Source organism: Mobula birostris, chromosome 4, assembly GCF_030028105.1.
Source record: "Mobula birostris isolate sMobBir1 chromosome 4, sMobBir1.hap1, whole genome shotgun sequence".
Lineage (NCBI taxonomy): Eukaryota > Metazoa > Chordata > Chondrichthyes > Myliobatiformes > Myliobatidae > Mobula > Mobula birostris.
Window position 1 is genome coordinate 33,154,592 of NC_092373.1, and position 26,273 is coordinate 33,180,864.

Here is a 26,273-nt window from a genome sequence, read left to right on the forward strand (position 1 = left end):
TTTTTTCCCTGGGATGGAAATGCCAAAAGCTAGAAGGCATCAATTTAAGAAAAATGGAATAGAAATGGATTGTTTTAAGATCTGTGAGGTAAGCTTTTTTTCACATAGTGGCAGATGCCAGGAGTGCACCGCCAGGGAAGATGGTGGAAGCAGATACGATAGTAACATTTAACAGGCAATTGGGCAGACATGTGAACAGGTAAAGAATATGGGGAGACACCATATTCGGATTAATTTGAATTGGCATCGTGGTCAGTGCAGACATTGTGGGCAACAGGATAATTCCTACGCTGCGTATGTTCTAACATAACAAGTACTGGATACGATATGTGCATTGAAAAGCAAAATTGGCGGCTAAGGGAAGTTTGATGAAAAAGACAGAAATTGCTTGAAATAGCTGGTCAGACAGCAACTCTGGGGGGAGAGAGCGAGAGAGAGACTTTAATGCGTTAGGTCATTGAGATAAGATCTATTTATTTCACTCAATATTATTTGTGACTTACTGGTCAGCCATGATTACCTATGAGAAGATGGCCTGGAGCTGCCATCTTGTATTGTACACTCATTCTGGGAAATGCTGATGAAGTCACTAGATTTGACTCCAATGACTGAAGGAACAGTGATATGTTTCCAAGTCAGGATGTGTGAACTTAGAGGGAAAAGTGCAGATGATAGTGTTCATCTGCACCTGCAGCCCTAATCCCTCGTGTTAGATTTCTGGGTAGTCTTGTCAGAGTAGCCCTGGCAGGCAACTACAGTACATTTGTTATGGGTTCACAGATGTTGGAGGAGATGAATATTTGGTGACCAAATGGGGCTGCTTTGTCCTGGATGAGTCGAGGTGATGGAGCGTTAGAGTAGCTGTGTTTGCCCAGGTACCTGAAGGATTTTTGTAGAGCAGACTCGATGGGCTGAATGGTGTAATTCTGTTCCTATGTTTTATGCTCTAATGGTTTTCTGTCCCCGGCACCGGCCCCCTAGGCCTGAGTCGACTAGTAGAAGTAGTTTTCTGTCACTTTCCTGATATGTGCTGTAGATGGTGGAAAGGACTTGTGTTTTCAGAAAGTGAGAGTCATGCCTCGGGCTTGCCAGCTTTGGACCTGCACATGTAGCCACAGTATACCCCTGAGCCAGTTGAGTTTCTGGTTGGCGGTGATTCATGAAACTTCTGATTTCATACTAGAAATCTGTAGTAAAATCAAAATGCCAGAAACATCCAGTGATCAGGCAGCATGAATGGAAAGTGAAAGAGGAAATATTTTGGCCAATGTGTGAATGTTGTCTAGATCTTCGTGCTAACAAGGTTAACTTTATTTGGTGAGGTGCTCTGCATGGTACTGAGCATTATTCAATTAGCAGAAATATTATGTATTAAATTTTGACTTTATGATGGAGTAAAGTTCATTGATGAATCAATTGGAGGTGGTTGGACCTATCAATGCCCAGTGTACTTCCTATATTGCTGAGATGATAGACTTTTAACAACTGGAGCAAGAATCCTTTGTGTTAAGTATGTCTCCAACCATGATGACTACTTGATCCATCCCCTTGATGACTACTGATATAATTATCACTAGGGCTCACTTGTCACACTTGGTCAAATGTTGCCTCGACGTCGAGGTCAGAAACTTATATCACGACTCTGAAATTCTGCTCTTTGGTTTCTGTTTGATGTCACTTCCAAAAGCACTTCGTTATTATTCACAGGTGTTGGGATGACAGTCAAATGAATTGGACTACTTTCCCATTTTGGAACAAGACATAGTGAGACATTTTTTTCTAAACTATATTGGACAACTTAGCTAGAACTGCTGCTTGATCTGGAGCGCAGATCTCCAGTGCTACCAACAGTAAATGATTTATTCCCATGGCTTCTGTTAAATCTAATATTTTTAGCCGTTTCGTGATATCACATGGAGTGAATCAGATTGGCTAAAGGTTCTTTTCTGCAAAGATAGGGAGGAAGTTGAGAGCCACTCAGCATTTTTGGCTTTTTGCTTATTTTGTCCTTGGTGCTAATGTGACCAAGACATCTTTGGAAATGTGAGATCTAACAGACTGGGATCAGCTTCAGAAAAGATAACAGAATTCCATGAGTAACTGACACATCAACCAATGTCAAATGTAAAATTATTGCAATTATTAGGTCAGCGGCAATCAACGTAATACTGATAATGGAAAGGATTCTCTCAACCAGACCTGCCACCCAATCCCTTAATCCCTTCCTAGCATGGCCTGTGCAACCATTGTTGCCTTCTGCAGCTTCCCTGTGTGTTCAGCCTGGAAGATTATGACCAGTGACAATCCTGCATGGCAATACAGACTGCTTGTAGTGCCCAGCCTTTGGACAGTGAATCCTGAGACTTGATCCCTGGGAAAATCCACATGGCTTTTGACATCATCTTAAAAAATATTTAAAATATATTTTTGAAAAAATTAAATTGTTGAAATGTATGAAATAAAATAATAAAAGATTCAAGATTCATGTTTGTTTATCACATGTACCTGGAAACATACAGTGAAATATTTAGTTTGCATTAGCAGCCAGCGCAACGTGAGGACGTGCTGGGGGCAATCTGCAAGTGTTGCCACATATTCCGGCACCAACCTAGCATGCCCATAATGCTTGGCAGAACAACACAGAACCCACAAAGCAACAACAGCAAAACAAGCACCATTCCTCCCTCCCACCCACGCTCAGTCCTCTAACCCCAAGTCAGGCCGGCTTCTTCGGCCTCCAACGTACTCTGATTCTGACTTGGACATGCAGACTACCCCAGCAGATTTGCAGGGTTTTACTGTGATTTAATTTGAACACTGAAATAAACTACTTCACAGCACTTTTTACTCGAGGGTGATGATCCAATTCAAATGAATGTGGTTGCTCTACTTAGGGAAGCCATCTTGTCATTTATTTCTGGATTGGTGCTTGTCAAATGTTCTGTGCAATTTCTCATGGCCCTGTGAAATGATGACTAAGGCAATTATTGATTGAAGAAACTACAGACATTAGCTGTGATAGAATCGTCTTTTTATTTTATTTCAGTCTTATCTGATCTTGTTCCCAGCTGAGAGGACTGTCAATGCCTGCTGTAAAATTTGTCCCAGTCCATGTTCTATCACCAGAACATTTGATGATGTGTTCCACTGCTGTATACACTTTCCCTCAAAGAGAAGTGATCTGGTCTTGCTCCAGATCACTTCTCTTTGCTCTTCTCAGAAAATATGGAATACAAATACCTCTTACTTTTTACTTAGTGCAAGCAATTTACCTTCATTTAATGGAATACCTATTCAATTGAAGACAAATATCAGAGTTGGATTGTGCATGCCTACTTTGACAATAAAATAAACATTGAATATTGAACCTATCAAATGTATCATCTTCATCTTAGATTCTGTTCCACTTTAAAAGACACTAAGCCTGGTGGTTCACAAAATAAAAATACTTGAGACTTTCTTATACACCACTTGGTTTATCCCATCCACCCCAACGCATATAGTGAGCCATTTCTTGCTGTGACATCATTGCAGGAGAGCAAACGTTCTCAATATTCAGCCCGAGGGCTCATCTTGGGGCAGACCAAGGCAGGACCACTATATCACTGACGTGTGATAGCGGCTTCTGCCTCCAGCACCAGGTACAGATCATCTCCACTATTTGCCTGAGAGAAAATAATCCCTTAATTTCCCTTAATCCTTCTGCCAAATCTGCTACCATTAGTTGGTGACACTTCTGTTGAGGGAAATAAGTCCTTCTTTTTGTCCCTGGTAGTTTTGTCTGCTTGTCTCAACCCCAGGCCTAACTCTCTTCAGTCAGAGCAACATCCATAAATTTTCTCTCTACTGCCTTATGATGCCGTCGCATCCTGCTTATAAATCTCAGTAAATCTCAGAAAATGAATCTCAAGATAGTATATGGTGACATATATATACTTTGATAATAAATTGAACTTTGAACTTTATGATGTGATAATAAGAACTCAATTGGTGCCCTCGCAAATGACTTAAGCAGTTTCATAATCATTTCTCTCATCTTGCTTCCTGTGCCTTCACCAACACCTAAACTATCTTGTTTACCGGTGCAGTTAGCTTCATTACAGGAACAATGGTTCACAAGACAAAGATCCAACAACAATGTTATATAGAACCATAGAACCATAGAAACTACAGCACAGAAACAGGCCTTTTGGCCCTTCTTGGCTGTGCCAAACCATTTTCTACCTAGTCCCACTGACCTGCACACGGACCATATCCCTCCATACACCTCCCATCCATGTATCTGCCCAATTTATTCTTAAATGTTAAAAAAGAACCCGCATTTACCACCTCGTCTGGCAGCTCATTCCATACTCCCACCACTCTCTGTGTGAAGAAGCCCCCCCTAATGTTCCCTATAAACTTTTCCCCCCCTCACCCTTAAACCATGTCCTCTGGTTTTTTTCTCCCTCGCCTCAGTGGAAAAAGCCTGCTTGCATTCACTCTATCTATACCCATCATAATTTTATATACCTCTATCAAATCTCCCCTCATTCTTCTACGCTCCAGGGAATAAAGTCCTAACCTATTCAACCTTTCCCTGTAACTGAGTTTCTCAAGTCCCGGCAACATCCTTGTAAACCTTCTCTGCACTCTTTCAACCTTATTTATATTCTTCCTGTAATTTGGTGACCAAAACTGAACACAATACTCCAGATTCGGTCTCACCAATGCCTTATACAACCTCATCATAACATTCCAGTTCTTATACTCAATACTTTGATTAATAAAGGCCAATGTACCAAAAGCTCTCTTTACGACCCTATCTACCTGTGACGCTACTTTTAGGGAATTTTGTATCTGTATTCCCAGATCCCTCTGTTCCACTGCACTCCTCAGTGCCTTACCATTAACCCTGTATGTTCTACCTTGGTTTGTCCTTCCAACGTGCAATACCTCACACTTGTCTGTATTAAACTCCATCTGCCATTTTTCAGCCCATTTTTCCAGCTGGTCCAAGTCCCTCTGCAGGCTCTGAAAACCTTCCTCACTGTGAGCCAATGTCTAATCCAATTTACCACCTCCCCATGTATACCCAGCGACTGAATTTTCCTAACTAACCTCCCATGCGGGACCTTGTCAAAGGCCTTACTGAAGTCCATGTAGACAATATCCACTGCCTTCCCTTCATCCACTTTCCTGGTAACCTCCTCAAAAAACTCCAATAGATTGGTCAAACATGACCTACCACGCACAAAGCAATGTTGACTCTCCCTAGTAAGTCTCTGTCTATCCAAATGCTTGTAGATTCTGTCTCTTAGTACTCCCTCCAATAACTTACCTACTACTGACATTAAACTTACTGGTCTATAATTTCCCGGATTACTTTTCGATCCTTTTTTAAACAACGCAACAACATGAGCCACTCTCCAATCCTCCGGCACCACACCTGTAGACAGCGACATTTTAAATATTTCTGCCAGGGCCCCTGCAATTTCAACACTAGTCTCCTTCAAGGTCCGAGGGAACACCCTGTCAGGTCCCGGGGATTTATCCACTTTAATTTTCCTCAAGGCAGCAAGGACCTCCTCCTTTTCGATCTGTACAGTTTCCATGATCTCACTATTTGTTTCCCTTAATTCCATAGACTTCATGCCAGTTTCCTTAGTAAATACAGACGCAAAAAACCTATTTAAGATCTCAAACAACAGGAACTCTGCAGATGCTGGAAATTCAAGCAACACACATAAAAGTTGCTGGTGAACGCAGCAGGCCAGGCAGCATCTCTAGGAAGAGGTACAGTCGACGTTTCAGGCCGAGACCCTTCGTCAGGACTAACTGAAGGAAGAGTGAGTAAGGGATTTGAAAGTTGGAGGGGGAGGGGAAGATCCAAAATGATAGGAGAAGACAGGAGGAGGAGGGATGGAGCCAAGAGCTGGACAGGTGATAGGTAAAAGGGGTACGAGAGGATCATGGGACAGAAGGTCCAGGAAGAAAGACGGTGGGGGGTGGGGGTAACCCAGAGGATGGGCAAGGGGTATAGTCAGAGGGACAGAGGGAGAAAAAGGAGAGTAAGAGAAAGAATGTGTGTATAAAAATAAGTAACAGATGGGGTACGAGGGGGAGGTGGGGCATTAGCGGAAGTTAGAGAAGTCAATGTTCACGCCACCAGGTTGGAGGCTACCCAGACGGAATATAAGGTGTTGTTCCTCCAACCTGAGTGTGGCTTCATCTTTACAGTAGAGGAGGCCATGGATAGACATGTCAAAATGGGAATGGGATGTGGAATTAAAATGTGTGGCCACTGGGAGATCCTGCTTTCTCTGGCAGACAGAGCGTAGGTGTTCAGCAAAGCGGTCTCCCGGTCTGCGTCGGGTCTCGCCAATATATAAAAGGCCACATCGGGAGCACCGGACGCAGTATATCAACCCAGTCGACTCACAGGTGAAGTGTTGCCTCACCTGGAAGGACTGTTTGGGGCCCTGAATGGTGGCAAGGGAGGAAGTGTAAGGGCATGTGTAGCACTTGTTCCGCTTACACGGCTAAGTGCCAGGAGGGAGATCAGTGGGGAGGGATGGACAAGGGAGTTGCGTAGGGAGTGATCCCTGCGGAATGCAGAGAGGGTGGGGAGGGAAAGATGTGCTTAGTGGTGGGATCCCGTTGGAGGTGGCGGAAGTCTTAGTAGTGGGATCCCGTTGGAGGTGGCGGAAGTCTTAGTAGTGGGATCCCGTTGGAGGTGGCGGAAGTCTTAGTGGTGGGATCCCGTTGGAGGTGGTGGAAGTCTTCGTGGTGGGATCCCGTTGGAGGTGGCGGACTTAGTGGTGGGATCCCGTTGGAGGTGGCGGATCCCACCACTAAGCACATCTTTTCCTCCCCCCCGCCCCTGCATTCTGCAGGGATCGCTCCCTACGCAACTCCCTTGTCCATTCGTCCCCCCCATCCCTCCCCACTGATCTCCCTCCTGGCACTTATCCGTGTAAGCGGAGCAAGTGCTACACATGCCCTTACACTTCCTCCCTTACCACCATTCAGGGCCCCAAACAGTCCTTCCAGGTGAGGCAACACTTCACCTGTGAGTCGGCTGGGGTGATATACTGCGTCCGGTGCTCCCGATGTGGCCTTTTATATATTGGCGAGACCCGACACAGACTGGGAGCCCGCTTTGCTGAACACCTACGCTCTGTCCGCCAGAGAAAGCAGGATCTCCCAGTGGCCACACATTTTAATTCCCCATCCCATTCCCATTTTGACATGTCTATCCATGGCCTCCTCTACTGTAAAGATGAAGCCACACTCAGGTTGGAGGAACAACACCTTATATTCCGTCTGGGTAGCCTCCAACCTGATGGCATGAACATCGACTTCTCTAACTTCCGCTAATGCCCCACCTCCCCCTTGTACCCCATCTGTTACTTATTTTTATACACACATTCTTCCTCTCACTCTCCTTTTTCTCCCTCTGTCCCTCTGACTATACCCCTTGCCCATCCTCTGGGACACCCCCCCCCCCCGGTCTTTCTTCCTGGACCTCCTGTCCCATGATCCTCTCGTACCCCTTTTGCCTATCACCTGTCCAGCTCTTGGCTCTATCCCTCCCCCTCCTGTCTTCTCCTGTCATCTTGGATCTCCCCCTCCCCCTCCAACTTTCAAATCCCTTACTCACTCTTCCTTCAGTTAGTCCTGATGAAGGGTCTCGGCCTGAAACGTCGACTGTACCTCTTCCTAGAGATGCTGCCTGGCCTGCTGCGTTCACCAGCAACTTTTATGTGTGTTGTTATTTAAGATCTCCATTTCCTTTGGTTCCGCACATAGCCGACCACTCTGATCTTCAAGAGGACCAGTTTTATCCCTTACAATCCTTTTGCTCTTAATATACCTGTAAAAGCTCTTTGGATTATCCTTCACTTTGACTGCCAAGGCAACCTCATGTCTTCTTTTAGCCCTCCTGATTTCTTTCTGAAGTATTTTCTTGCACTTCTTATACTCCTCAAGCACCTTATTTACTCCCTGCTTCCTATACATGTCATACAACTCTCTCTTCTTCTTTATCAGAGTTGCAATATCCCTTGAGAACCAAGGTTCCTTATTCCTATTAGCTTTGCCTTTAATCCTGACAGGAACATACAAATTCTGCACTCTCAAAATTTCTCCTTTGAAGGCTTCCCACCTACCGATCACATCCTTGCCAGAGAACAACCTGTCCCAATCCACGGTTTTTAGATCCTTTCTCATTTCTTCAAATTTGGCCTTCTTCCAGTTAAGAACCTCAACCCTAGGACCAGATCTATCCTTGTCCATGATCAAATTGAAACTAATGGTGTTATGATCACTGGAACCAAAGTGTACCCCTACACAGACTTCTGTCACTTGTCCTAACTCGTTTCCTAACAGGAGATCCAATATTGCATCCCCTCTAGTTGGTCCCTCTATATATTGGTTTAGAAAACTTTCCTGAACACATTTTACAAACTCTAAACCATCTAGACCCCTAACAGTATGGGAGTCCCAATCAATATATGGAAAATTAAAATCCCCTACCACCACAACTGTATGTTTCCTGCAGTTGCCCGCTATCTCTCTGCAGATTTGCTCTTCCAGTTCACGTTGACTATTGGGTGGTCTGTAATACAATCCCACTAATGTGGCCATACCTTTCCTGTTTCTCAGCTCTACCCATAAGGACTCAGTAGACAAGCCCTCTAATCTGTCCTGCCTGAGCGCTGCTGTAATATTTTCCCTAACAAGCAATGCTACTCCCCCACCTTTCATTCCTCTGCTTCGATCACATCTGAAACATCGGAACCCTGGAATGTTAAGCTGCCAGCCCTGCCCCTCCTGTAGCCAAGTTTCACTAATTGCTATAACGTCATAATTCCACATGTCAATCCACGCCCTCAACTCATCCGCCTTCCCTGCAATACTCCTAGCATTGAAATATATACACCTCAGAAGATTTTTACCACCACTCAGCATATTGATTTATATTGGCATATAAATGCCAATACAGTAAAATTCCAATCAACTGACGCTGTTGGACATTGGCAGCGGGCTAGCACATTTTATGTTCTTGGGGATATTATTATTTCCATTTAGCCACACTTAAGTTGGCAGGACATTGAAAAGGCATTAACCTAATGAAGATAACGGGATTAGTGTAATTGGGCAAAAGGTTCTGCATAGACTTGGTAGGCCAAAGAAGTTGTTTTTGCATATGACTCCACTACAATATTGGAATTCATGGGTCATAATGCAAAGAGAAATATGCTCCAAATAATAAAAAAATATTTTCAGTAAACAATAGCAAAAGAACACTGATTGGAAATGGAAAACAATTATTTCACTCAGAACTCAATTTGAGAGCAGCAGCTAGCTCTTAAATATCTTTTATTGGCTGCAGACAGGTTTCATCGATACTTTGGTCGGGCAGAATGAGCAATTGAGGGACACAGCAGTGAATTTCGAGCCGTATTGATTGTTTTTTGGAGTATCTAACGAACCACTTTCATTTAATCTCAATAAAGCTATCCCAAAGGTTTCAAAACAGACCAGGGAATTACAAATTTGATCATGAGAAATTATGTTTCAGTAAGCCACAGACTGCACAGCAGCAGATTCTGACTTAGATACTGTGCTTACCGACCTTAGTCCCCGTCCCGTAACTCTCCAGTCAGTCAAGGGAATGTTACTAAAGATGAGGAGCACTCTGTATCTGCCTCCTCTGATTTATGCTGGCCATCTGCAATGGACATTCATTTTTGAATGTAATCATTAATCTTCATTTAACTGGTAAATTTAGGAAATATTTTCTGTTTCTCAATGTATATTTTAATCTGTTTCAAAAATTTGCAATTATTTTTATGTTAGCAGAATGGTTTTTCAGTTCCACGCTGTGCTGTTCTGTGTTCTATTTTCTTATCTCCAAGCACATGTTGTAAACAGTGAAAAGGTTTTGCTAACACGAGCCATCAGAGTGTCATCAGGGCGGAATGAAGGCAGGATCTTGATGAACACTGCCTGTTGCTTGGTCATTGCTCGAAGCCCACTATGTCTGAAAATGTGGAAATGTATGGGCCCAGAACTGCACAATGTGGTCCATTTGCAAATTGACAGTGTGATGAACTTTGGGATCGATCACAGTGACAGAACGACATTTCATTTTGAACTGTTGAGGTGTTTCTTCGTTTCTACTAGCAGGCCATCATAATGTTTAGCTTTGTTTTTCCATGGTTGAGTGGTGAACGGTGCTAGCAATGTCCTAAAGTTCTCCTTTTCAAAAGTATGGCAAACAAGAAAGGAACACACAACTTCCTGGCTGCAGTATTGAAAATTTGCAGCCCTGACCTAGCCGTGTCTTTATCCAGGCAGCTCCAGTATATTTACAACACCAGTCCATTAGCAGTGTGGAAAAATTTCCAAGTGTATCCTGTCTCCCGGAGGGAACAAATCAGATCTGCTTAAGTACAGCTCAAACCACACTCTATCATCAATAATATATGTGAAGGTATCAATACTGCTGGTAGGTGACATCTGTCATTCATAACCTGTTCATTGATGGTTAATAACACAGAAAAAATGCTGAAGATACTCAAAGTTCAAAGTAAATTTATCATCGAAGTACATCTATGTCACCATATACAACCCTGAGAGTCGTTTTCTTACGGGCATACACAGTAAATGCAAGAACCAATAGAGTCAAATGTAAGACCACACCCTTTAGGATGGACAGACAATCAATGTGCAAAAAACAACAAACTGCCAACTGTGACAAAAGAAAGAAAAAAAATAATAATAAAAAACAAGCAATAGATATTGACAACATGAGATGAAGAGTCCTTGAAGGGAGTTCATAGGTTGTGAGAACAGTTCAGTGATGGGGTGAGTGAAGTTATCCCTTCTGGTTCAGGAGTCTGATGGTTGAGGGATAATAACTGTTGCTGAACCTGGTGGTGTGGGTCCTGAGGCTCCTGTACCACCTTCCTGATGGCAGCATTGAGAAGAGAGCATGCCTGGATGGTGGGGAAGACTTTATCTATAATGGACTGGGCCATATTCACTACTTTTTGTAGGCTATTCCATTCAAAGGCTTTGGTGTTTCCATACCAGGCCATGATGCAACCAGTCAGTATACTCTCCACCATGCATCTGCAGAAGTTTGTCAAAGTTAGGGATGACATACCAGATCTTTGCAAACCTCGAAGAAAGCAGAGGTACTACCATGCTTTTTTCATAATCGCTCTTACATGCTAGAACCAGGACAGATCCTCTGAAATGATAACACCAAGGAATTTAAAGTTGCTGACTAGCTCCACCTCTGATCCCCTAATGATGACTGGCTCGTGGACCTCTGGTTTCTTCCTCTTGAAGTCAATAATCATCTCTGTGGTCTTGAAGACATTGAGTAAGAGATTGTTGTGGCACCACTTGCCCGACGCTGGCCCCCGAGGCCTGAGTTGACGTAGTAGTAATGTGGCACCATACTGACAAGTTTTCAATCTCCCTTCTATATGGTGATTCATCATCACCTTTGATTCAGCCAATGACTGGTGTTGTCAGCAAACTTAATTATGGCTTTGGAGTTTTGCTTAGTCTCAGGGTCATAAGTGTAAAGCGAGGAGAGCAGGAAGCTAAGCACACAGTCTTGTAGTGTACCTGTGCTGATCGAGATTGTGGAGGAGATGCTGCCAATCCAAGCTGATTGGAGTCTCTATGTGAGGAAATTGAGGATCCAGTTGCACACGGAGATTATTGAGGCCAACTTCTTTAAGCTTATTGATTAGTTTAGAATGGATGATAGTATTAAGTGGTGAGCTGTAGTCAATGAAGAGCATCCTGATGCGTGATGTATATAAGAGCAACACGCAGAAAATGCTGGAGGAACTCAGCAGGCCAGGCAGCATCTATGGAAAAAGTACAGTCGACATTTCAGGCCAAAACCCTTTGGCAGGGCTGGAGAAAAAATGCTGAGGAGGAGATTTAACTAGTGGGAGGGGGGAGAGAGAAACACAAGGTGATAGGTGAAACCTGGAGGGGGAGAGATGAAGTAAAGAGTGGGAAGTTGATTGGTGAAAGAGACAGAAGGCCATGGAATAACAAAAAGGTGGGAGGAGCACCAGAGAGAGGCGATGGGTGGGCAATAGAAGGTGGGAAATGGTGAAGGCGGGGTGGGAGGCATTACTGAAAGTTTGAGAAATCGATGTTCATGCCATCATGTTGGAGGCTACCCAGACAGAATACAAAGTGTTGTTCCTCCAACCTAAGTGTGACCTCATCACGATAGTGGAGGAGGCCATGGATGGACATATTGGAATGGGAGTGGGAAGTGGAAATAAAATGGGTGGCCACTGGGAGATCCTGCTTTTTCTGATGCTCGGGTCTCACCGATATACAGGAGGCCACACCAGGAGCACTGAACACCGTATATGACACCGACAGACTCACAGATGAATTGTTGCCTCACCTGGAAGAACTGTTTAGGGCCCTGAATGGTCGTGAGGGAAAAGGTGTAGCACTTGTTCCGCTTGCAAGGATAAGTGCCAGGAGGGATATCAGTGGTGGGGGGAGGAAGACATGCATGGTGGTGGGATCCCGTTCGAGGTGGCAGAAGTTTCGGAGAGTTATGTGCTAGACACGGAGGGTGGTAGGTTATCCTGGCACGCCTTCACCATTTCCCATCCCCCTTTCCCCCTCTCCCCCTCTCACCTTATCTCCTTGCCCGCCCATCGCCTCCCTCTGGTGCTTCCCCCACCTCCTTTCTTTCATGGCCTTCTGTCTCTTTCACCAATCAACTTCCCAGCTCTTTACTTCATCCCTTTCCTTCCAGGTTTCACCTATCATCTTGTGTTTCTCCCTCCCCTCCCCCTACTTTTAAAAATCTAGTCCTCAGCACTTTTTCTCCAGTCCTGCCGATGGGTTTCGGCCCGAAACATCGACTGTATTCTTTTCCATAGATGCTGCCTGGCCTGCTGAGTTCCTCCAGCACTTTGTGTGTGTTGCTCGGATTTCCAGCATCTGCTGATTTCCTCTTGTTTGTGATTGGATGTATACAAGAGACTCACTTCCTGTCACCTCAAACCTTTACCATTATCTGTAGACCGTAGTCCAGGACCACACTGAAATAACTCTATTTGTTTGAGTGAGGGTAAGTCTAGCAATACTCAAGAGACTTGACATCATCCAGGAGAAATCTATCCATGCCCTGAATATTTCGTCTCATCACCAACAGTTTGGCTTGGCTGACTTAATTCCCCTCCATAAAATGCACTGCAGCAGCTTATTTTAACATCATCACATGAATCTGCATTTGCTGGTGGATGTAACATAGGAAGCCCTTCATCTGCAAGTTCTGTTCCAGGTTGGCGAGGTTCTGACAATAGACTTGGGCAATACATTCTGGCCTTTACATCAATGGCTGTAATCTTAAAAAAAGTATAAAATGATCTTCCATTGATGGATAAGTCTGAAAAATACATGCTGGATATTAAATAATGGATTCAAGAGATGTAGTTTAGTGTAGTTAATTAGACGTCCCAACTTCATTTATAGATGTGTGGTGGAGAGTATGTTGACTGGTTGCATAACAGCCTGGTATGGATACACCAATACCCTTGAATGGAAAATCCTACAAAAAGTAGTGGTTACAGCCCAATCTGTCCCCACATTGAGCACATCTCTATGGAGTGTTACAGCATCCATCATCAGAGACCCCACCACCCAGGACATGCTCTCTTCTCACTGCTGCCATCAGTAAGAAGGTACAGGAGCCTTAGGACTCACACCACCAGGTTCAGGAATAGATATTAACCCTAAGCCATCAGGTTCTTGAACCAAAGAGAGTAACTTCACTTAGCTTCACTTGCTCCGTCGTTGAAATGTACCCACAACCTATGGACTCATTTTCAAGGACAGTTCATCTCCTGGTCTTGACAATAATTGTTAATTATTTTTTTTTTTTGCCTTTGCATAGTTTGTTTTCTTAAGCACACTGGTTGAACACCCAAGTTGTGTGGTCTTCCATTGATTTGATTCTGGATTTATTGAGTATGCCTGCAAGAAAATGAATCTCAGGGTTGTACTTGAAGGCATACATGTACTTTGATAATAAATTCACTGAGCTTTGAAGTACCACCATCAAGAATTAAAGAATCAAGCACATGGGAGAATCACCGATTATAAGCTTCTTTCCGATTATGAGTTTGCTGCTGGATGCTAATATGGGAAATCCAGACATTTCTGTGCATACCTTACACATAAGAAAGATGATAACTACCAGTTATATGCACCACTCATAGTAAAATAAAAATGTTTATTCGTAATCCTGTCATTGATTCTCTGGTAGTACTCAAACAGTGCAATTTTTCTTTACTCCAGAAGCCATTTAACACTTTCCTAAGTGCTGGTTTGTTATTGCATTCTTGATCTTTTTTTTTAACAAGATGGTGCCCAGCTTCAGTCTCAGTGGAGAATTAGTTGACTTTTAGGTTCATAGAGATGGTGTTGGGGACAGAGAGGGGAACTGGAGATCAGGTTATGTTTTAGGGACCAGGTTTTGGAGGAGTTAGAGGTCAGGCCTCTGCTCCAAGTTCCACGCTTGAGGGCCAGCAATGCTAGAGTTACAAAGGACACCTGTGTCTCTTGAGCTGTTCCAGTCAGTGTGTCCCCTGACTGGATGTCCGTATGAGCAGGATTCACGAGGAGGCAGAGGGCCGGTCATTCAGAGCGCTCACAATTCTGAGTCACGTCACCAGTTAGTCTGGGGATTGATGGGGTAGATCGGAGCCCGAAGTCAGATCAGTAGCCGGAAGTCGAAGCCCAATGGCAGAGGCTTTGCGGCTGGAGGCCTGGCTTGGACTGACCGTGTGTGTTGGTGGGGGGACGGAGGAAAACAGGCATGTTTTGCCGTTGTTATTTTGTTGCTTGTTGGGTTCCGTGTTGTTCCGTCAAGTATTGTGGGCATGCTCTGTTGGTGCCAGAATCTGTGGCGACATTTGTGGGCTGTGCCAGCACATCCTGAGGTTGTGTTGGTTGCTAACACATTTCACTGTACATTTCATGTTCATTTGATAAAACTGAACCTGAACCTGTCCTCCAATCTGAATGTCTGTGTGTAAATAACCCTGTACTTTTTTATACAAGATGTCATCCGCCTCCGCTGTGTACTGCTTGTCCTGGAAGCTGGTTCCATTCCCTGCTCTGCAGACGTTGTGAGCTACAGCGCTAGGGACCCGAAAGCCTGTAACCATGGACATCACGGTGACAACAGGTTTGCTGCCGTCCAGCAGCACCTTCCCTTGTGTTGACAGACTGCCTGGATCCTGCTATCCAACCTGTTGGATGTGATGGAATCTGCTGTCCTCTCCTCTGTGTTCAGTGGCACCTCTCTCCCTGGCCTGGAGATTTATGTGTAGCGACAAGCTCAGCAGTAATCACTGGCTGTTCAGCTTCAGACTATTGAACAATCCCTGTGCTGTGTCGGCAAAGAGAAGGGGAGTGAGCAACTCTCATCACATCTAACAGATAATGAGAGAGTGACTAAAAGATCTGGATGGTCTGTCATAACGTGGGGTAGCTGCTGCTGCTCCCAGCATTCTCCTGCACTTGAAGTACCAACCAGCATGCAGTTCTGAGCCTTGTATTGCTGGGTAGAGTAGCCTTACCGCGTACCCCAACCGCATCAGTACCACTCATTGCACTGAGGCGCGAACAATCCATTGCTCGCAAAGGAACTTGTGCCATATTCCTGATCTTGAGGTACCCAGAAGCGGAGAGGGCAGGGATCTGCACTAACACACACAAACTGTTGGAGGAACTCAGCAGGCCAGGCAGCATTTTGTGTGTGTTGCTTGGATTTCCAGCATCTGCATATTTTCTGTTGTTCGGGATATGTGCCAGGTGGTTGTCACCAATGTGCTGTCAAGAACACTCACCAAATGGGTTTGTTCAGCACTGATTCCATTGGTGACCTGATTCCTGGCGAAGAATCTGCATCTTAAGTGAGATGTCAATGTATGTGAACTTCGATACAATGCATATCGAAGATTTACATTCGACAGAGAACTAATTATCTCTGAAGAGGACAGTAAACTTTTCTGATGAAAATTGCAGTTTGAGCAGAGTAGACTAAAGTTTAAAAGGTATATGGTAACTTTACTTTTATACTCGATTAGGAGGTTGTTGGCCAAGAAGTAGGCCTTTGCCGGAACCACTTTTGGAGTAGTTTTGATTTCTGAATATTTAAATTAAAATGAGTTTTACAGCTTCAATGAGAGTGCAAAGGATAGCAAGGATAGGAGGAGGTTAGAAGTTGACACAAGGCGAATTTTGTCTTGTCCCCTTGAAAGAAACGTCGAAGGAGATCTATGTTATCTCAAAATTACCTTAGCAAGTCAGGTAGCATCTGCAGAAAAGGGTCAAAATCAAAAATATAGTTTCCATTGAAATTGAGTCATAACTTAGTCCTTAAAGAATGAAGGAAGAAGTTGCACAATATTGTTCATGTTAAGTGGTTAAAAGGGGAAATCAGTGAGCATGTGAGAAAGATGAACTTTCAGGGAAATGAAGCGAGGGGGAAATGAGACTGATAGAATTGTTCTGCTCGGAGGCAGCATGGACTTAGTGGATTAACTGGCTTCCTGCTCTATTATACTAAGTATATTACTGCAACGGGAGTGGATAAACATTTCACAAAAAAGCAACACACAGAATGCTGGAGGAACTCAACAGGTCAGGTAGCATCTATGGGAAAAAAAGTAAACAGTTGAAGTTTCAGGCCAAGACCCTTCTTCAGGACTGGTAAGGAAGGGGGAGATGCCTGAATAAAAAGGTGGGAGGAGGGGAAGTAGCTAGCTGGAAGGTGATAGGGGAAACCAGGTGGGTGGGAAAGGTCAAGGACACAAACAGCAATAATCTCATGCAAGAAGGGAGCAGACATTGGAGAAAGGGAAGGAGGAGGGGAAGTAAAAGGGAGGTGAGAAGAAATAGAATGTCAGAGTGCGGAATAAGATCATAAGACATAGGAGCAGAATTAGGCCATTTGGGCCACCAAGTCTGCTCTGCCTTTCAATCATAGCTGATCTTTTTTTTCCCCTTCTCAACCCCATTCCCCATCCTTCTGTCCGTAACCTTTGATGCCGTGTCCAATCAATCTCTGCCTTAAATACACCCAACGACCTGGTCTCCACAGCTACCTGTGGTAACAAATTCCACAAATTCACCACTCTCTGGCTAAAGAAATTTCTCTACATCTCTGTTTTAAATGGTTGACTCTGTATCCTGAGGCTGTGCCCTCTTGTCCTAGACTCTCCAACTAGGGTATCATCCTTTCCACATCTACTCTGTCTAGGTCTTTCAATATTTGAAAGGTTTCAATGAGATTCCACCACCCCTCCCCATCCTTCTACAAACGTTTGTAAATTTGAGCGAGTACAGACCAAGTGGCGTCAAACATTCCTCGTATGATAACCCTTTCATTCCTGGAATCATCCTTGTGAGCCTCTTCTGGAGCATCCCCAATGCCAGCACGTCTTTTCTTAGATGAGGAACCCAAACTGTTCACAGTACTCAAGGTGAGGCCTTAACAGTACCTTATCACATCCCTGCTCTTGTATTCAAGACTTCTTGAAATGAATGCTATCACGGCATTTACCTTCCTCACTACCCACTCATCCTGCAAGTTAACCTTTAGGGTGTTCTGCACAAGGACTCCCAAGTCTCTTGACATCTCAGATTTTTGGATTTTTTCCCTGTTTAGAAAATAGCCTGCACATTTATTTCTGCTACTGAAGTGAATGACCATGCATTTTCCAACATTGTATTTCATTTGCCACTTTCTTGCCCATTCTCCTAATCTGTCTAAGTCCTTCTGCATTCTGCCTGTTTCCTCAACACTACCTGGTCCTCAACCAATGTTTGTATCATCTGCAAGTTTGGCAACAAAGCCATCTATTCCATCATCAAAATCATTGATACACAGCACAGAAAGAAGCGGTCCCAACACTGAGCCCTGTGGAACACCAACTGGTAGTCAACCAAAAAAGGATCCTTTTATTCCCATTCACTGTCTCCTATCAATCAGCCAGTGATCTAACCATGCCAGTAACTTTCCTGTAACACCATGGGCTCTTAACTTGGTAAACAGCCTCATGTGTGGCACCTTGTCAAAGGCCTTCTGGAAGTCCAAATATGCAACATTCACTGCATCCCCTTTATCTATCCTACATGTTATCTCCTGAAAAAATTTCAACAGGTTCATCGGGCAAGACTTTCCCTTAAGGAAACCATGCTGACTGTGTCCTATCTTGTCCTGTATCACCAAGTACTCCATAACCTCATCCTTAATAATTAACTCCAACATCTTCCCAACCATTGAGGTCAGGCTAACTAGTTTCCTTTCTGCTGCCTTCCTCCTTTTTTAACAAATGGAGTGACATTTGCAATTTTCCAGTCCTCTGGCACCATGCCGGAGTCCAATGATTTTTGAAAGACCATTGCCAATGCCTCCACAATTTCTAATGCTACCTCTTTCAGAACCCTAGGGTGCAGTTCATCTGGTCTGGGTGACTTGTGTACCCTTAGGTCTTTCAGCTTTTTGAGCACCTTCTCCCTTGTAACAGTAACTGCACCCACTTCTCTTCCTTCACACACTACAACATCAGGCATACTGCTAGTGTCTTTTACAATGAAGACTGATGCAAAATACTCATTTAGTTTATCTGCCACCTTCTTGTCCCCTGTTATTATTTCTCCAGCCTAATCTTCTTGGAGCCCTATATCCACTCTCATCTCTCTTTTACTTTTTACACACTTGAAAAAGCTTTTACTATCCACTTTGATATTATTTGCTAGCTTGCTTTCATGTTTCATCTTTTCCCTTCTAATGATTCTTTCATTTGCTCTCTGTAGGCTTTTAAAAGCTTCTCAGTCCTCCACCTTCCTGCTAATTTTTGCTTTGTTGAATGCACTCTCTTTTGTTTTTACATTAGCAGTGAATAGAGGAAGGGAGGGGTGGAATTTAGTTTACCAAAGGGAGAAATCTATATTCATACCATCAGGTTGGAGGCTACCCAGGTGGAATATAAAATGTTGCTCCTCCACCTTGAGGGTGGCCTCATCTTGGCACAAGAGGAGGCCATGGAACAACACATTGGAATGGGAATTAAGATATGTGGCTGCCAGTAAGTCCCACTGGTGGTGGATGTTGCAGAGCTGCTCAACAAAGTGGTCTCTCAATTTATGACGGGTCTCAACAATGTAGAGGAGGCTGCATCGGGAGTACCGGATACAATAGATGACCCCAACAAGTGTAGTGTTGCCTCTCCTGGAAGGACTGTTTGGAGCATTAAAAAAAAACTTAGAAGAATGTATAAATGTTTGAGTGATGTTTAAGAAATAGCTTCTTTAGAAATTTGGCCCAGGCATAGTGGGCTAATTGGTCTCCAGGTTCTGTAAAATGTTGAGTTTTTCTCATGTATTTTGAAAATACAGACATTGAAAAAAGCTCAGAAGATATAGGAGCAGCTTTAAGCCATTCGGCCCATCTTGGCTCCCTCTGCCTTCTCCCCTTAACCTTGACACCCTGACTGATCAAGAAGCTTTAAATATACTCAATGACTTGGCTTCCATAGTCACCTGTGGCAATGAATTCAACGGATTCACTAACTTCAGGCTAAAGAAATTTTTCCTCATCTCTGTTCTAAACGGACACCCCTCTATCCTGAGGCTATGCCCTTTGGTCTTTGAGTTACCCACTATAAGAAACAACCTTCCTACTTCCACTCTGTCCAGACCTTTCAATATTCGATAGCCTTCAATGAGATCCCCTTCTCATTCTTCTAAACTCCAGCGAGTACACGGTCAGAGCCATCAAATACTACTCATAAATTCTCGTGAACCTCCTCTGGACCCTGTCCAGTATCAGCGCACCTTTTCATTGATAAGAGACTCAGAACTGCTCACAATGCTCCAAGTTCAGTCTGACCAATCACTTATAAAGCCTCAGCATCACATCATTGCTCTTGTATTCTAATCCTCTCAAAATGAATGCTAACATTGCATTTGCCTTCCTTACCATTGACTCAATGTGCAAGTTAAGCTTTCGGCAATCCTGCACAAGGACTCCCAAGTCCCTTTTTTGAACCTGAGTTTTGAATTTTCTCCCCATTTAGAAAATATTCTATGCCTTTATTCCTTCTGCCAAAGTGCATGACCATACACTTCCCTACACTACATTCCATCTGCTGCTTCTTTGCCCATTCTCCGAATCTGTCCAAATCCTTCTGCAGACTCCCTGCTTCCTCAACACTACTTGCCCCTCCACTTATCCTACCCAATACCAGCCCCTGTGGAACACGCTGGTCACTGGCAGCCAACCAGAAAAGGTCCCCTTTGTTCCCATTCTTTGCCTACTGCCAGTTGCATCTTCTATCCATGCTAGTATCTTTCCTGTAATGCTACGGGCTCTTATTCAGCAGCCTCATGTGCAGCACCTTGTCAAAGGCCTCTGCAAATCCAAGTAAACAAAATCTACTGACTCTGCTTTGTCTATCCTGCCTGTTGTTTCCTCAAAGAATTGCAACAGATTTCTCAGGCAATATTTGCCCTTAGAAAACCATGTTGACTTTGGCCTATTTTATTATGTGAAACCTCATCCTTAATAATGGACTCTAATGTCTTTCCAACCACTGATGACAGGCTACCTGGCCTATAATTTCCTTTCATCTGCCTCCCTCCCTTTATTAAGAGTGACTTGACATTTGCAACTTTCTAGTCCTATGGAACCAGTGCAGAATCTAGTGATTCTTGCCTGGTGTGTAGTTTATCTGGTACAGATTACTTATCTATCTTCAGACCTTTGTCTTCCCAGGCACCTTCTCCTTAGAAACAGCAACAACACTCATATTGTGATCACTGCTCCCTAGGGGTTCCTTTACCTTAAGCTCTGTGATCAAATTTGGTTCATTACACAACACCCAATCCAGAATTGCCTTTCCCCTGGTGAGCTCAAACACAAGATGCTCTATAAAGCCATCTCATAGGTATTCTATAAATCTTCTCTCTTGGGATCCAGCACCAACCTGATTTTCCCTGTCTTCCCTCATTTTGAAAGCAGTGTCCATCATCAGAGTTCCTCACCACCCAGTCCATGCTCTTTTCTTGCTGCTGCTGTCAGATATAAGGTACAAGAGCCTCAGCACAAGCATAACCAATTTCAAGAACAATTACTGCCCCTCAACCATCATGCTCTTGAACAAAAGGCAATAACTTCACTCATTTGCCCATTCATTGAGATGTTCCCACAATCAATGATCTCACTTTAAGGACTCTTTATCTTGTTATATCATGTTCTTATTATTTATTGTTATTTATTGATATTTACATTTGCACTGTTTGTTGTCTTCTGTGCTCTACTTGATTTTTCATTGATCCTGTTATTGTTATTACTGTATGGATTTACAGAGTATGCCCACAGGAAAATGAATTTTAGGGTTGCATGTGGTGACATATATGTATTCTGATAATATAATTTACTTTGAACTTTGAACTTTTGAAGTATCCATGCCATTGTCCTTTTTACATGCATTTTTTTTTTATCTCCTATTGTAACTTGTATCCCACATCCTGGCTGCTGTTTGGAGGCCTGTATATAACTCCTATCAGAGTCTTTTTACTCTTGTAGTTTCATAATTCTATTCGCAAGGAATCTACATCTTCTGGTTCTATGTCGCCTCTTTCTAAGACTCTGATTTCATTTTTTATTGAGGGAACCACTCCATCCCTCTGCCTACCTGCCTGTCCGTTCAATGCAAAGTGTATCCTTGGATGGTAAGCTCACAGCGATCACCTTTTTTCGGCCACGACACTGATGCTCAAAATGTCGTACCTGCCAGTCTCTAATTGTGCTAAAAGATCATCTACCTTATTCCATATACTGTGTGCATTCAAATATAGCTCCTTCAATCCTTATGTGAGGAAGTAAGATGTTAAATATTCTGATAGCAGTATAATTGAACATCAGGAGACAAGAATGTTTAGTCAGTCATCTGTAATGTGCTGCTCTCAGGTTAGAGTATAAACCATGGGTGGTTGGGATCATTGCATTGAAAACTTCTCTCAGGAGACATATGCTGCCAGCTTTCCATGTTATTTTTGCAGTGGGCAGGATGACACCTTTAGGAATTCTCGCAGCACAGTTTGCTGTCTTGTACTCAAAGCCAGAGTGGCATTTTCTTTTGCAATACAATATGTGTTTCAGCAAGAAAATGGACACATTTTGTATATTCCTATCAGTACCACATTATGTTCCAATGAATGCTGGCCTCATTAATATCTGATTTAACTGGAAAATGAGAACTTTGGGGTTGGAGAAGTGGTTGTTTGTTTTCTATGTTTTGTATACTGTGCTGAACTTGGGCTGATTCTTCCATTTCAACAGAACTTTGACCACATTCTGCAACCCCAAATGTAGCACCTTTAACGGTGTGAAAGAAGTAATCGGTAAAAGCTTTTGGAAGCCCCAGTGTTGCCCTGGTTCCTTGGTTTGTGTGAACTGTTGGATGAAAAACACAGCTTGTTGGATGTGAACATTCAAAAGGAGTCAGATTCTCGCAATGACTGTGGGAAGTGAGCAGCAAAGCCATTTGTGGTCATAAAAGGATGAAAGAAGGATCGATTTAATGAACAAATCATTGATTAGCTTTTCTTACTCTTATACAGTTAGTCAATAGCTGTGGCTGAACTTTGAGATCGGAATAACTTGGTCCTGAGATAAAACATAACACTTAAAAAAAAAAGGAATTTAAATATCAGTTGATTACTGTCCTCTTCACACAGATGGCATTTTGTATGTAATGCAGAGCCCTACACGGACAGTGCATGTCACTTTGAAATATGCAAGGGAAGCATCTGCACAGAAAAGGTCCCTGTGGTGACCACTGCCAGTACTGAGTTAATCAGACCATTGTTGCCCATCATTCTTGCACGTGGGTTGTGGACAACTGGTAAACATTTGATGTCAGGCTCTGCTGCCTGAACCTCAGTTGACAAGGTTATGCAGTAGAGAAATTTTCAGGCACTCTTCTACCAAAGGTTTATTCTGAGGACTATTATTATTGTTCCTGGACTGATATCAAAAGGTTGATCTGTTGATTCAGATTTACGAGTTCAGGCCCCATTACAGAATATTTCAATTCAACAAAATAGATCTTAAATAAATAGAGAGCTGGTCACATTTACGGTAAATATGAAGCTTCCAGATTGCTGTAAGGGATTCATCTAGGGTTGTAGATATCTGGAATTCTGTGTGCACAAAGAGCTGTGTATGTCCAGTTATTGACCATATTCGAGGCAAGATCTATAAGCCTTCTCTTGCATCCAATTACATTACTAGCCATTTCACTAACTTGTGGTTGCCAAGTTTTACTGACAGGTTGTTGTGGAGTAGCCCTCAAGAATGTGGCTAATGCTTAGTATAGTTTTAAATTGAGAACAATTGCACAGTTGATTAACCTATTCAATCTGCTGGTGGCTATCATAAATAATTGAGTGCACGAAGCCAGAATAGAGAACGGTGTGTGATTAGGCTCCTGAGTCCAGTAGATAGCCTATTTGTTGTAATTTTATCATACATTCATAAAATTACATTTTATTATGTAAACAAAAGCATTTTACCTTTCCTTTTCACCTTCCTTGCATCCAGATGATAATGATGTGAGTAAATAATTGTTAGCCAGGATATGGTGTGCAATTTGATATGGAGATAAATGTTTCCATTAATGAATAATGTGAAACAAATAGCTGGGTTTACTGTAAAAGTTGTAATAATAGTAAATGACTTCTTTCCTGAAATGAAGGGATTATTAAGATTTTTAAAAAAGAATTGGCTAGGGAATTTACAAGTGACTTGAATTTAGAAGCTGAAGACACATATTTTCATAACCTAATGCAACTTGATGAGAGTTAAGTGATTTTAAATTAATTCTTAATAGAAGCAACATTCAGAGATAACTTTGGAAAATGTAAGAAATTATTGCTTTGGCATTCTTATCATTTGGAAGCAAGAAAGTTATTAGTTTTAAAATTAGAATTAAAAATAGCCAAACATATTAAGTAATTAGTGAATGTATTTGATGACCACTTTTTCATGTATAATTTTCAATGCACAAGTTCATTCATTAATTTCTTGATGGAAACAGCTGCCTAAAATCAGCAAGCCTTTATGGTATATTCTCAGATTTTAGGCGATTTTGGTTTATTTGTGAATTTCAAAATGTTCTGCAATTATAATAAATTAGTTCCTATTTATAGATTCTGCATGGGTGATATCTGAAAGGGTCAAAGTTAATATAAATGAATAAACCATCTATTTGAATTTCTCACTTTCTTCACATTTCTGCTTACAAAGTTACAGTATATGGGCCAAATAGCCTAATTCTACTCCTATATCTTGTATGTATCCGTAGTGCTTTAACGTCTAACTATCATGGTATTCAGCTTAGCCGATTGACAATTATCAATACTTTTCCACTCTGATTTCAAGTTACTGTCAAATAAACCCATTACCTTTTTATCAAAAACCTTGGTGGTATAATTCCAAGTTAGTTCAATGTAAATGAGGCTTTCAACTTATTTTTGAGTGAAATTTTAATTTAAATGTATTTATATGTATGCAATGTACAAATAGAAGAAGAAGAAAGCCCTTAGCCCCGAGTGGAGTCATCGGGACGCCGTTTTTTTTTAGCAGGCTTTCTTATTTTTATGAGGCCGAGTTGCTAGCTTGACGCTCAACCCAGCACAGATGGAGAGCGTGCAAGGGAGCCGGCTGGATTCAAACTCAGGAGCCTTCGCTCCGAAGTCCGGCGCTGATGCCACTACACCACCACGCCATCAGTCGGCTAATGTACAAATAGCTTTGCATTTTTAAAAAATCATGTTTTTAATCGTGAGCCTTCCATTGTAATCCATTGAGACTCAAGAGCTGTTGAGAGAAACCTCTGTTTATTTTTATGCACAGTTTTATTACTCCCAGCGGAATACATTTGGCACTTGAGAATCATCATTTAGTCCATCTTAAAGACTGATAACACTACAATTTTATTTTGGGTGGAATGACTTTGATTTCTGCGCTAACTTTAGGAATAAATTGAACTGATCTGGGCTGTCTTTGGATTCCGTTTTGCAGTATTACAATATTCTAGTCAGACTGAAGAGTAAATATATCATATTAACAAATATATCATTAAGTTTTCAGGATCCATTAGGTTTCTAGACTCTAATTTCCCAAATCTATAAAAGCAGTTGGTCAAGTCCATTCATAGGAAGCGAGTTTCACTAGTAAGGTTTGTTCAAAATTGCCTCTGAATTGACTTTGCAAGATCATTTCATGTGACGGTGAATAAACATGGCATTTTGCTTAGAAATGGCTATTACTGTTATTCCACATTTTTTTTTTAGTTAGTGCACATTTTTTTTATTGCATATCATGTTGGGAAAACTAATCTGTGTGACCTGAAATATTCTATATACTGTAAAGTAATGGCTCCATCCAAATTAGTCATATACTTGAGTCATATGCTGTAAATTGCAATTAGCCATTACCATTTATGAAGCCTCTTGGTTAGATTAGTCCTGTGATTGTCTTCAAATCAGGGTAGACAAATACTATAATTATGTTCGTGGCAGGATTGTGGCGGTTAGCTTTCCTCCTAACTAGAGCAAGATCCAGAAATTGAAATGAGTGGTAAAGCCAAGGCAGTCAATAATTCAAAGGAATAAATAGTGAAGAAATGTTCGCTTTCTCTTCCCCATCCCCCACTTCCCCAACACAGAAGGTGCAGTAATAAGTGAATTTCATTATCTGTACAAAGACTAACCCATCAAGAAAAGATATTTTTCCCTGATGTATGCAACTGATCTTTTCTCTGTTCCTTTCTTACGACCGTACGCCTTGCATTGCTGTAAAATAACAAGACGTTTTCCAGTTTCTATTAAAGTGTGTTCTGTCATTTTTTTTTACTGCTTCTTTGTGTGGATAGCAACAGATTTGAATCAGTCTGCACTTCATGATGATGTTAAACCTAGTCTATTGTAGTGTGAAGCAATGTGAGCATTAGAGTGTAGAAGTACTAGCTGTGTACATACATCTATTGATGCTTCTGGACACATCTTCAGTGATGTTCCTGGAATCATCAGGTGTTTCGGGTCTTTCAACATCATACAACCTCCTCCAGGTGACCCAGCCGGGGCTGATCAGACCCCAGCTTGTGTCCAGATGGCTAGCTACTTATGACTCCATGGCTCCCCTC

General features: G+C 42.5%; 1 protein-coding gene across 6 annotated transcripts in view; it reads left to right on the forward strand.

Moving 5' to 3' along the window:
• LOC140196247 (disks large homolog 1) overlaps positions 1-26,273 on the forward strand; it is a 485,196-nt gene that overhangs the window by 325,774 nt on the left and 133,149 nt on the right. The window lies entirely within an intron of this gene.